The sequence below is a fragment of the Gopherus evgoodei genome, chromosome 7 (assembly GCF_007399415.2).
Source record: "Gopherus evgoodei ecotype Sinaloan lineage chromosome 7, rGopEvg1_v1.p, whole genome shotgun sequence".
Lineage (NCBI taxonomy): Eukaryota > Metazoa > Chordata > Testudines > Testudinidae > Gopherus > Gopherus evgoodei.
Genome location: NC_044328.1, coordinates 45510668 through 45519864, shown reverse-complemented (window position 1 = coordinate 45519864; position 9197 = coordinate 45510668). Strand labels below are relative to the sequence as shown.

General features: G+C 43.7%; 1 protein-coding gene across 5 annotated transcripts in view; it reads left to right on the top strand.

The window, feature by feature from the left end:
- The first annotated feature begins 606 nt into the window (after positions 1-606).
- Positions 607-9197, top strand: part of TET1 (tet methylcytosine dioxygenase 1) — a 135889-nt gene continuing 127298 nt past the window's right edge. For all 5 annotated transcript variants that reach the window (XR_004001165.1, XM_030568422.1, XM_030568421.1 and 2 more), the window contains exon 1: positions 607-1340. The gene's annotated coding sequence lies outside the window, so the exon portion shown is untranslated. The remainder of the gene's footprint in view (positions 1341-9197) is intronic.

Below are 9197 nucleotides of genomic sequence, written 5' to 3'. Positions count from 1 at the left end.
GTACATTCAGCGAAGGACTAGCAAAGTCCTAGTATTGTTGATTGAAAAAGTGAGCAGGGCTGCACCCCCTTTGATGTAACCATCTTGCTGAGTATGTTGTTTTGTAAGCTAACCTTGGTTTTAGTTTTCTCTGCACTGGCTGTAGAGGAAAGTGTGCAGTGAGGAATAACATGGAGGCATATGGGATTTATGGGGAGAGTGGGACTACCAGAGAAGCTTCTTATTTTCTCTGTGGGGGGTGGGGACACAGCAGGAGCTTTTATTTTTCTTCCAACTCCCTCAGCAGATTTGTGTATCCTCCTTTGGATGGGGAGGGTATAGTAGCAGCTTCTCTTTCTCTGAGAGTGACTAATTGAGCACCTATGGATGAGCATGTAATTATGATGCTGGTTCTACTATAGGCCATGTACACACAGATGCATATTTCATAGACATGTGCACATTCCCTCCTTGTTTGAGTAAAAAATAATAGGTCAATGTTTTAAAACCAACAATCACACCATCTTGAATATCAAACCAACAGTGAACCCCCGGATCTAATAAATTCATGATTTGTACAGGCACACTGGACATCACTTACTAAGAGGTGATTAACTTTAATTATGAAACCATGACCAGTCACTCCATAATTAATAGAAGAATGTGTTTCACACATTTTTTAAAATCTAAAGCCAAAACATTGGGTCTAAAATTATTTTCAGTGTCTGTTTTTAGGTAAGCCCCTATACGCTGACGGCAAACTTCTGGTTAGAAAACAAAGTCCAGGGGACAAACCTGCAGTGGTCCAAATGGGAGGGATCAAATGGAACCAAATAGGTCTTTTCCATCTCCCCTCCTAATGATTCTGTAAAGAATTGGGCAATTTCGCTTTTATTGAAGGCATCTCTTGCATTATGGGAGCATTTGCGCTGCACATGGTATTCTCAGCTAATTTCTCCCTCAGGCAGTCTCCTGTTATGAGAGAGGGAAAGGGCAGTCTCCTGCCTAAAGAGGCCAGGGAGGGCAGGGCAAGGAATCCCACTCCAGCTAGGGGGATCCAGCTCGCGTTTTGCTTTCTACTAGGAGGGGTAGGTCCAGCGAGAGCATAGCCGAGCCTCCCTCCCAGAGGGTCTGGCCTGGGGAGAGGCTAGCCGTCCGCGCCGAGCCGCATAGTTTACTCCCCAGTGCCAGTGGGTATCCATATTCCGCACGGGGCTTATTTTGCTCTCCTCGCTGGCTGCTTGGAGAGACGCGCCGCACGAGCCATGGAACTCCACTTGCTCCTCGCCAGCTGTGGCTCGCCCAGCCATGCACGGATCGCCCTTTCCTGTTAGTATCCTACTGACAATGCAACAGCCTTGGTATGTATTTGGTATCAATTCCCGGGGCCGTTAACGCGCCCGAGTCGGCGGCGAATCCCCCTTTAATGCATGGAGCCTGTTTCACGTCCGCTTTGGTGGCTTGGTTAAAGTATAGTAACGACTTCTGCCATAGTTCCAAAGTTTAGCTGCAGCCTCCCTAGGAGAGACGTGGAAAGTGCAATCAGGGACACCCAGGCAAGCTGCTTGTAAAACTTACAACTAGTCGGTAAGCTGTCTAGGCAGTTCTCTTACGGGGCGGTAGAGCTCTGCATGGACGGGGATGGGGGTGGGAGAAGAAATATTGGCGTGTATTTAAATGAAAGACAGTTTGTTGGCTGAGCGACTGAGACAGTCCGGGCTCTGCCTGTGCTGCTGCCTTGTTTGCGCTACAGCAGCTAGCTGGAGCCTGCCTGGAAAAACCCGCCAGGCAAGCAAAGCTGCCTTAAACCTCCGTGGAAGGGCAGGGAACAATTAAAGGGACACCGACCAGGAGTTTGGGCTCTAGTTGCCTTTTAAAAAGAAAGGAACGGCCATACAGCATCCTTTAGAGGTTCCCTTTAATGTGGGTTTGGAGGTTTTAATCTAAGTAAATATGGTGTCCTCTCCCTTTCTATCTCTTTAAAAGCCCCGGGGCAAATTCTAGTCTGTTCATTTAGATTTACAGCAGTGTAAGTCCATGGATCTGTATGGAGTCTCTCTTGATTTACATCACTGTAAGTGAAAGCCTAATTTGACCCATTGTTTGGCTCCTCTCTGCATGAGAAGATTTACAATAGTAGCGTGAGACCATCTCTGACTACTTTTCTACCTCTTGCAAAAATAAACCCCCAGGTATGCCTTGAGTAGGAGCAGGGCCAGCTGCTTGTTTTGGGCACTGGCAAGTATTTTACACTGCAATAACACATCTTAGAGCACTCACTAGAAAGGGCAAGTCATTTGCCCATGTGCTCAACAAGGCCTCTCATTTTACGAGCCCATCACAATACAGGCAACTGGAGAAGGATAGCAACTTGCCTGTAGGGCTAGTTCCAAAGACTCCTAAAAACATGAGCATAGTGAGCCAGCCATTTGCTTATGAGGCCAGTGAGGCCCCTCACATTGAGACACATAGAATACGTGCTGAGATGGAGGGTCAGCAGGCCCTCCTGCTACACTTAATTGTGAGTCACAAGAAAGTGGTTCCTATTGCTGCTGCTGCTGCTCCACAAACAGTTGTGGGGAAGTACCAAAAATATCTCCCACAGAAGCATGTTTTGGTAGTAGAAAAGGAGGAAGACCAGCTCTCCCCTTACAAGTTCGTTGCTGGTCTTGAGGAGGGGCTGCTGAGTTCCCACCTGGAAAAATAAACAGAGGCAGATTGGTTAGGGACTGGGTGAATTGGTAGGAGTCAGGAGGTTTAAATTGATGATGGTTTGCCAAGACTCCGAAGAGATCTGGTACAGACAATTTACTGTTGGTCTTCAGGGAATTTGGAGGGAGTAGGGTAGTTTGTTGGATAAAATTGATTTGGGACAGGTGGCTCATCTGAGAGGAATTGATAGGGGCCAGGTGGCTTGTTTGGGAGGGGGCAGAGGTTAACATACTTATAATTTACATCTCTACTATCTCAAAAAGACATGCTATTAAAAATGGGCCTGATTCATCCCTGGTGTAACATAGCAGAAATCAGTGGAGTTACACTAGGGATAAATTTGACTAGTTACAAATTGACATAATCTGTGGAGGTGTTTAAATTTATTACATCACTTGTATCTCTGGCTACATAACAGCTGTTCAACTTAATGAGATACTATTCCTTTAAGGAGTAGAAGGAAGTGTACATGTAGGCATCCAGTGCAGGGCATGAGCATGCTGATGTCACCATGCACGTGGAGCTACAAGAATCAGGCTGTGTAAACAAACTTGTCAATGGCATTATACTAGGAATAAATTTGGCCTAATGTCTCCAATTTTAAAGATCTTAATATAAAATTAGGAAATTGTCAAAATGGACAAATATGCCCTTGTAATATGATGCATCTAAAATGCTTTTAGTAAAAACACTGGTTAAAAGAATGACTTGTCAATTTGTGTCTTTTTAAACTTCAAAGCCAATGGAGAAATTAAACTTAACAAAATTTATATAAAAATGCAGACTTCTAAATAACAGATCGCTCCGGTTGATTTCAGTAACTTTTTTTTTAAGCTAAGATTTATTCTGGCTTTGGGAATTCTTCTGTGAATCCAAGCCTATTAGGTGCCATGCTCCTTACGCTCCCCTTGAAGTCAATCAAAATCAGTTTACTTCTCTGTTTGGATGGAGCTGGAGAAACAGTTTAGTTAGCACTAAAGGTAACAGCAGCTGTATCTCAGCAGCTGAGGAGTAGCACTGATGTGCCCTGAAGAGAATCATGTCTAGTGCTTCTCAGGCAGGAGATAAGTCCATCCTTATAGACCCAAAATATGGTCTATCATGTAAAGCAGGTAATCAAAGAATTAAATGAAAAGTGAGGTGTACAAAATAATTCTGTGACATTTGAGAGCTCTTCACAGCAAACACAAATCTTCGATCTATAATATTTTGAAGTCTTTATTGATCGTGTTTTATTTTAGCAGGCATGCTGCTCACAACTGTGAATGTTTGTCTAAGCATTTGCATTCTAAGCTCTGTTTTTAGTCACTTATAACTTTCCAAAACACTCACCTTTCAGACTGATTTTTTCCAGGCTTAGTCTCTGCCTGAAGGTTAATTTTTTTTGTTACGATTTAGTTAAAGTGGTTCAACCATTTTTTTTTAAAGAAGAAAAACAGTTTCTCTGTGAAAACATATGCAACATTTAAGTTTTAAATATTTTTAGTGCAGAAGTAGTGTGGGATAGAAAACCTTATGTCTTAGAGGGAACAGTTAATTCAAAAGTGCATTGGACTATATTAGTAATAACTGTTTTCAGTTTGAGTGATGCGCCTTTAAAAGTTACTTTGGGCCAGTAGAGCAGTTGGTACCATTTTTTAGTACAATTTCACAATATTAGGAGCAAAGGTTGACTGTACTGAACATGGAATAAGGCAGAGCTGCACACCTCTGGTCAGAATGCACCAGGCCATGCACACGAAGTGTACACATTTTAAAATGATTTTATGCCAATATTTAAGAGGGTTTCTTTGTTCTTGTGGCACCAACTAGGTGTTGTGTCTTTCAGCCTTTTTATCGCTCATATCTATTTAGCTAAAATTGTGAAAGGCTTTTTATAGTCTTATTTTCAAAATATTGACAAGCATGGTTATCAGTCTCATTCACTGTGCATACTGTAAATTGTGGATTGAGAGCATACTCTTGCAAAATGCTAAGTGCCCATATCTCCTATTGAAGTCCTGCAGCATTAAAGGTGCTCAGCAGTTTGGAGGATTGAGCCAGGAATCAAGCAGCCTTGCCTCACCAAGGATGTGCTCCTACAAGCTGCTCCACATGGTAGACCTTTGCATCTGGGCAGAACAGATTTTGGGATCAAGACTTGGGTGTCTGATCTAGCATCTGCCAAAGTTATTTTTTGCCATGGATTTTATGGGAGGAGTGGTTCTTCAGTGCACATTTCCCACAGTGCTTCATTCATTGTGCACACAGTAAAGTCTGTAAACAATTTAATTAACCAATTTCTACAGTTACACTATTAGAAATTTTAGGAACAAATTCAGATTTGGCTGCTTACACCAAGTCTGGTGTATTCATGGAGAATAATATGGGAAAATTATGATATCATGTAAGTCAGTGGGGAAGCCTCATCTGGAATACAATAAAGGACTGGTCATCACATCTCAAACAGAATATTGCAGAATTAGAAGAGGTTCGGAGAAGGGTAACGAGTATAGGTAGGGGCATGAAAATCTCATAAGAGGAGAACCTGAACAGATTGAGATTGTTTACCTTAGGAAAAGAAACTAATGAAAGGAGACATAATAATGAATGATACTGAGAAGCAGGGCCGGCGCTTCCATTTAGGCGACCTAGGTGATCGCCTAGGGCACCAGGATTCGGGAGGGCGACAGGGTGCTCCGGTGGACCTCCCGCAGGCGTGCCTGTGGAGGGTCCACTGGTCCCGCGGCTCCGGTGGAGCATCTGCAGGCATGCCTGCGGCAGGTCCACTGGAGCCACAGGACCAGCTTGGGGCGGCGAAATGGCTAGAGCCAGCCCTGTGCCTAGGGCGCCAAAAACCCTGGCACCATTCCTGCTGACAAGACAGATCAAGAACTTCTGTTCTCCCTGTCTCACACACAAGTGCAAGAGGACAGTCAATTAAATTAGAAGATAGCAAATTCAAAATTGATAAAAAGGAAAAAGCTTTTCACCACCACTGCGCCCGCACATAATTAGACAGTGGAACTCATTGCCACTTAGGTTGAAGCCAAGAATTTAGAAAGATTTAAAAAGAGATTGGACATTGATATGGCTAACAGTAACAAGAACATCCAGAGTGATACTAAATGCTAACAAAAGTCTTGGAAAGGATATCAAAACCATATACTTTGGGGCATAAGCCAGTTGCTAAATGCTAGAAATTAGCTTGAGATATAATGTGAGGGCTGATTTTCCCACATCTGCCTACTGGGAATGGGCAACAAGGGATGGATCACTTGATGATTATCTGTTGTGTTCATTCCCTCGGGGGCACCTGGCATTGGCCACTGTCAGAAGACAGGATACTGGGCTAGATGGACCTTTGATCTTACCCAGTATGGCTTTTCTTATGTTCTTATGTACTACAGAATTCTTACATCTTCCTCTGAAACTTCTGGTGCTGGTCACTATTGGAGACAAAATATTGAGCCAGATGGACCTTTGGTTTGATCCAGGATGGCAACTCCTACATTCCGAAATCTGAATTTGGTCCATAATACTATGTACTTGGATTTTTCAAAGATAGGTTTATATGAAAGTTTCCAAGATATTTTTCCCCACCATGCAAATCTCTGACTTTTTAAAAAACATATGTATACACAGAAACAAAATGTTGTTTCATGAGTGCATCCAAGCATGGTAAAATTAGGGTCCTAACCTAGTCCTTACATTGTTGGTGACTGTTTCTGGTTATTTGCCTGGATGGTACACATTGTCTTCTCCTTTGCAGCTGTGTTTTTGAGGGGTCACTGCTCTCTTTCATGATGTCATTAAAAGACTGCTATCATTTAAAGAACCTACATCTTTTTAAATGCTTCCAATTTCTCTTTCTCCTCTTAAAAGATTCTATTTGAAAAACATTAGTGTCATAAACAAACATATTACTTCTAAAATACTCTAATGTAAAGAAAATAGTATGTGGAGGATTTTTTATTTTTATATTATATGAAGAATATATTTATATATGGGGCATTATTTAAATAGTGGAATCATTCCACATTTATACCAGTATAAAGAAGAGCAGACTGTAATTGTAAGTAACTGGCATTTGCTCCTAGCATAGTGCACAAGGAAAGGATATAGTTCAAACTTAAACCCTTCCTTTTCCCCCTTTATTTTTAATGTAAATAACAAACCAGCTTCAACCTGTAGTGGTCTATTCTAGAATTGTTCTCTACAGGACCCTCTGTTCCCACTCTAGTTCCTTCTACTTCAGGCTCAAGCCCTTTACTGCTCCTGGAATGGAGACAATAGGACCCATTTGGTCTGTCTGCCAGGTGAGTCAGCAGAATAGCTTTACATCTCTGTGCATGGTCCTAAAACTGACAATTTGTTAGATTGACCCATTATATCTGGACATTGACTAGTTAGTGTAAACATTTTGAAATTAGATTGTTTACCTGCTACAAAAGTTAAGATAATGTAAAGTTGCATTAAATTGCCCTTGAGAGATCATGCCATATGCCACTCTCCATGAGACCCTTTTGTCTGATGCAAGGAACAGCAATGGATGAGTTGTCTCTAGCTCATTGCTGGAAAAGGGAGAATCACTAATGCAGTGCAAGGAATACTGTCAGGCTAAAATAAAACCCTAATCTGTGCTTACTCATAACACCAGACCATTAAACAGAAATAATTATAAATCATGTTTGCATATGTGAAATTTGGCAATTAACCAGAGGAATATTAATTTGTAAACATTTGTTGGCAGTAGAACCTCAGGGTCACGAACACCAGAGTTATGAACTAACCGGTCAACCACACACCTAATTTGGAACAGGAAGTATGCAATCAGGCAGCAGCAGAGACCAAAATAAATAAATAAAGCAAATACTGTACAGTACTATGTTAAACATAAACTACTAAAAAAAAAAGGAAACATTTTAAAAAAATTTGACAAGGTAAGGAAACTATTTCTGTGCTTGTTTCATTGAAATTAAGATGGTTAAAAGCAGCATTTTTCTTCTGCATAGTAAAGACTTAATACAGCTTTAAAACAATATTCAGTTGTAAACTTTTGAAAGAACAACCATAACATTTTGTTCAGCGTTGCGAATGTTTCATAGTTCTGAACAACCTCCATTCCCAAGATGCTCATAATTCTGAGGTTCTACTGTATCACTATCAAAGCACTTGTGGAGTATGCAGGATTTACCAGCTCCTCCCTCAGTGTGGGCACTGGCTGCTAGTGGGGGCCCTAGTGGTTTGAGGAGCATGTGCCAGTTCCTTTCCCAGTGGTCTGATAGCAGGAAGTGGTAGGGTTGCCAACTTTCTAATTGCACAAAACTGAACACTCTTGCCCCGCCCCTGTCCCATCTCTGAGACCCTGCCCTTTCTCTGAGGCCCCGCCCCCACTCACTCCATTCCCCCCTCCCTCTGTTGCTCATTCTCTCCTCCCCTCACTCACTTGCTCGCTTTTACCGGGCTGGGCAGGTGGTTGGGGTACAGGAGGGGGTAAGGGCTCTGGCTGGGGGTGCAGGCTCTGGGGTGGGGTTCGGGATGAGGTGTTTGGGGTGCAGGAGGGGGCTCCGGGCTGGGGGGTGAAGCTGAGAGGTTCGGAGTGTGGGAGGAGGCTCTGGGATGAGGCAAGGTGTTGGAGGGTCTGGGGTCTGGGCTGGGGGTGTGGGTTCCAGGGTGGGGCCAGAAATGAGGGGTTCAGGGTGTGAGTGGGCTCAGGATTGGGCAGGGGCTTGGAGTATTGGAGGGGGTTTGGGCTCTTGGCAGCGCTTACCTTGGGCAGCTCCCCAGAATTGGCAACATGTTCCTTGGCTCCTAGGCATAGGGGCGGCCAGGGAGCTCTGCGTGTTGCCATGCTGCCTCCGCACGCAGGTACTGCCCCCGCAGCTCCCATTGGCTGTGGTTCTTGGCCAATGGGAGCTGCAGAGCCGGTGCACGAGGCAGGGGCAGCACGCAGAGCCCACCAGCTGCCCCTGCACCTGGGAGCCAGAGGGATATGTTGCCACTTCCATGAGTCACACAGAGCCAGGTAAGGAGCCTGCCAGCCTCAACTGGATTTTTAACAGCCCGGTTAGCTGTGCTGACCAGAGACGCCAGGCGTTCTGACCTGGCGTTCCGGTTGAAAACTGGACACCTGGCAATCCTAGGAAGTGGGTGTAGGCAGTCCTAGTGGGGCAGAAATTTCTAATTCCTCTCCTCTTGCATGAGAGTGTGTACTGTTCCCGTCCCCATTATTTATTGTTCCTCTTTCAATCTCTCCCTTCATATTACAAACTACAGGAAAAAGGATAAATTGTTAGGAAAAAAGTGTGTGTGGATGTTAGAGCTTGTGATTTTAGGGTATGTGGAGTTGTGTGTGTGTGTTGAAACATGCAAGAAAGGGTAATCTGTAACTTTGTCTGCTTCCAAGTCTCTCCCTCGTTTGTCCGCCCCTCACTCACTCCACCACACACAACGCTAAAATCCATTTGCTGTGTTTCCCCAAAAGCCACTCACTGTCTTCCATGTCCATTCCTCTCCTTTTCTGG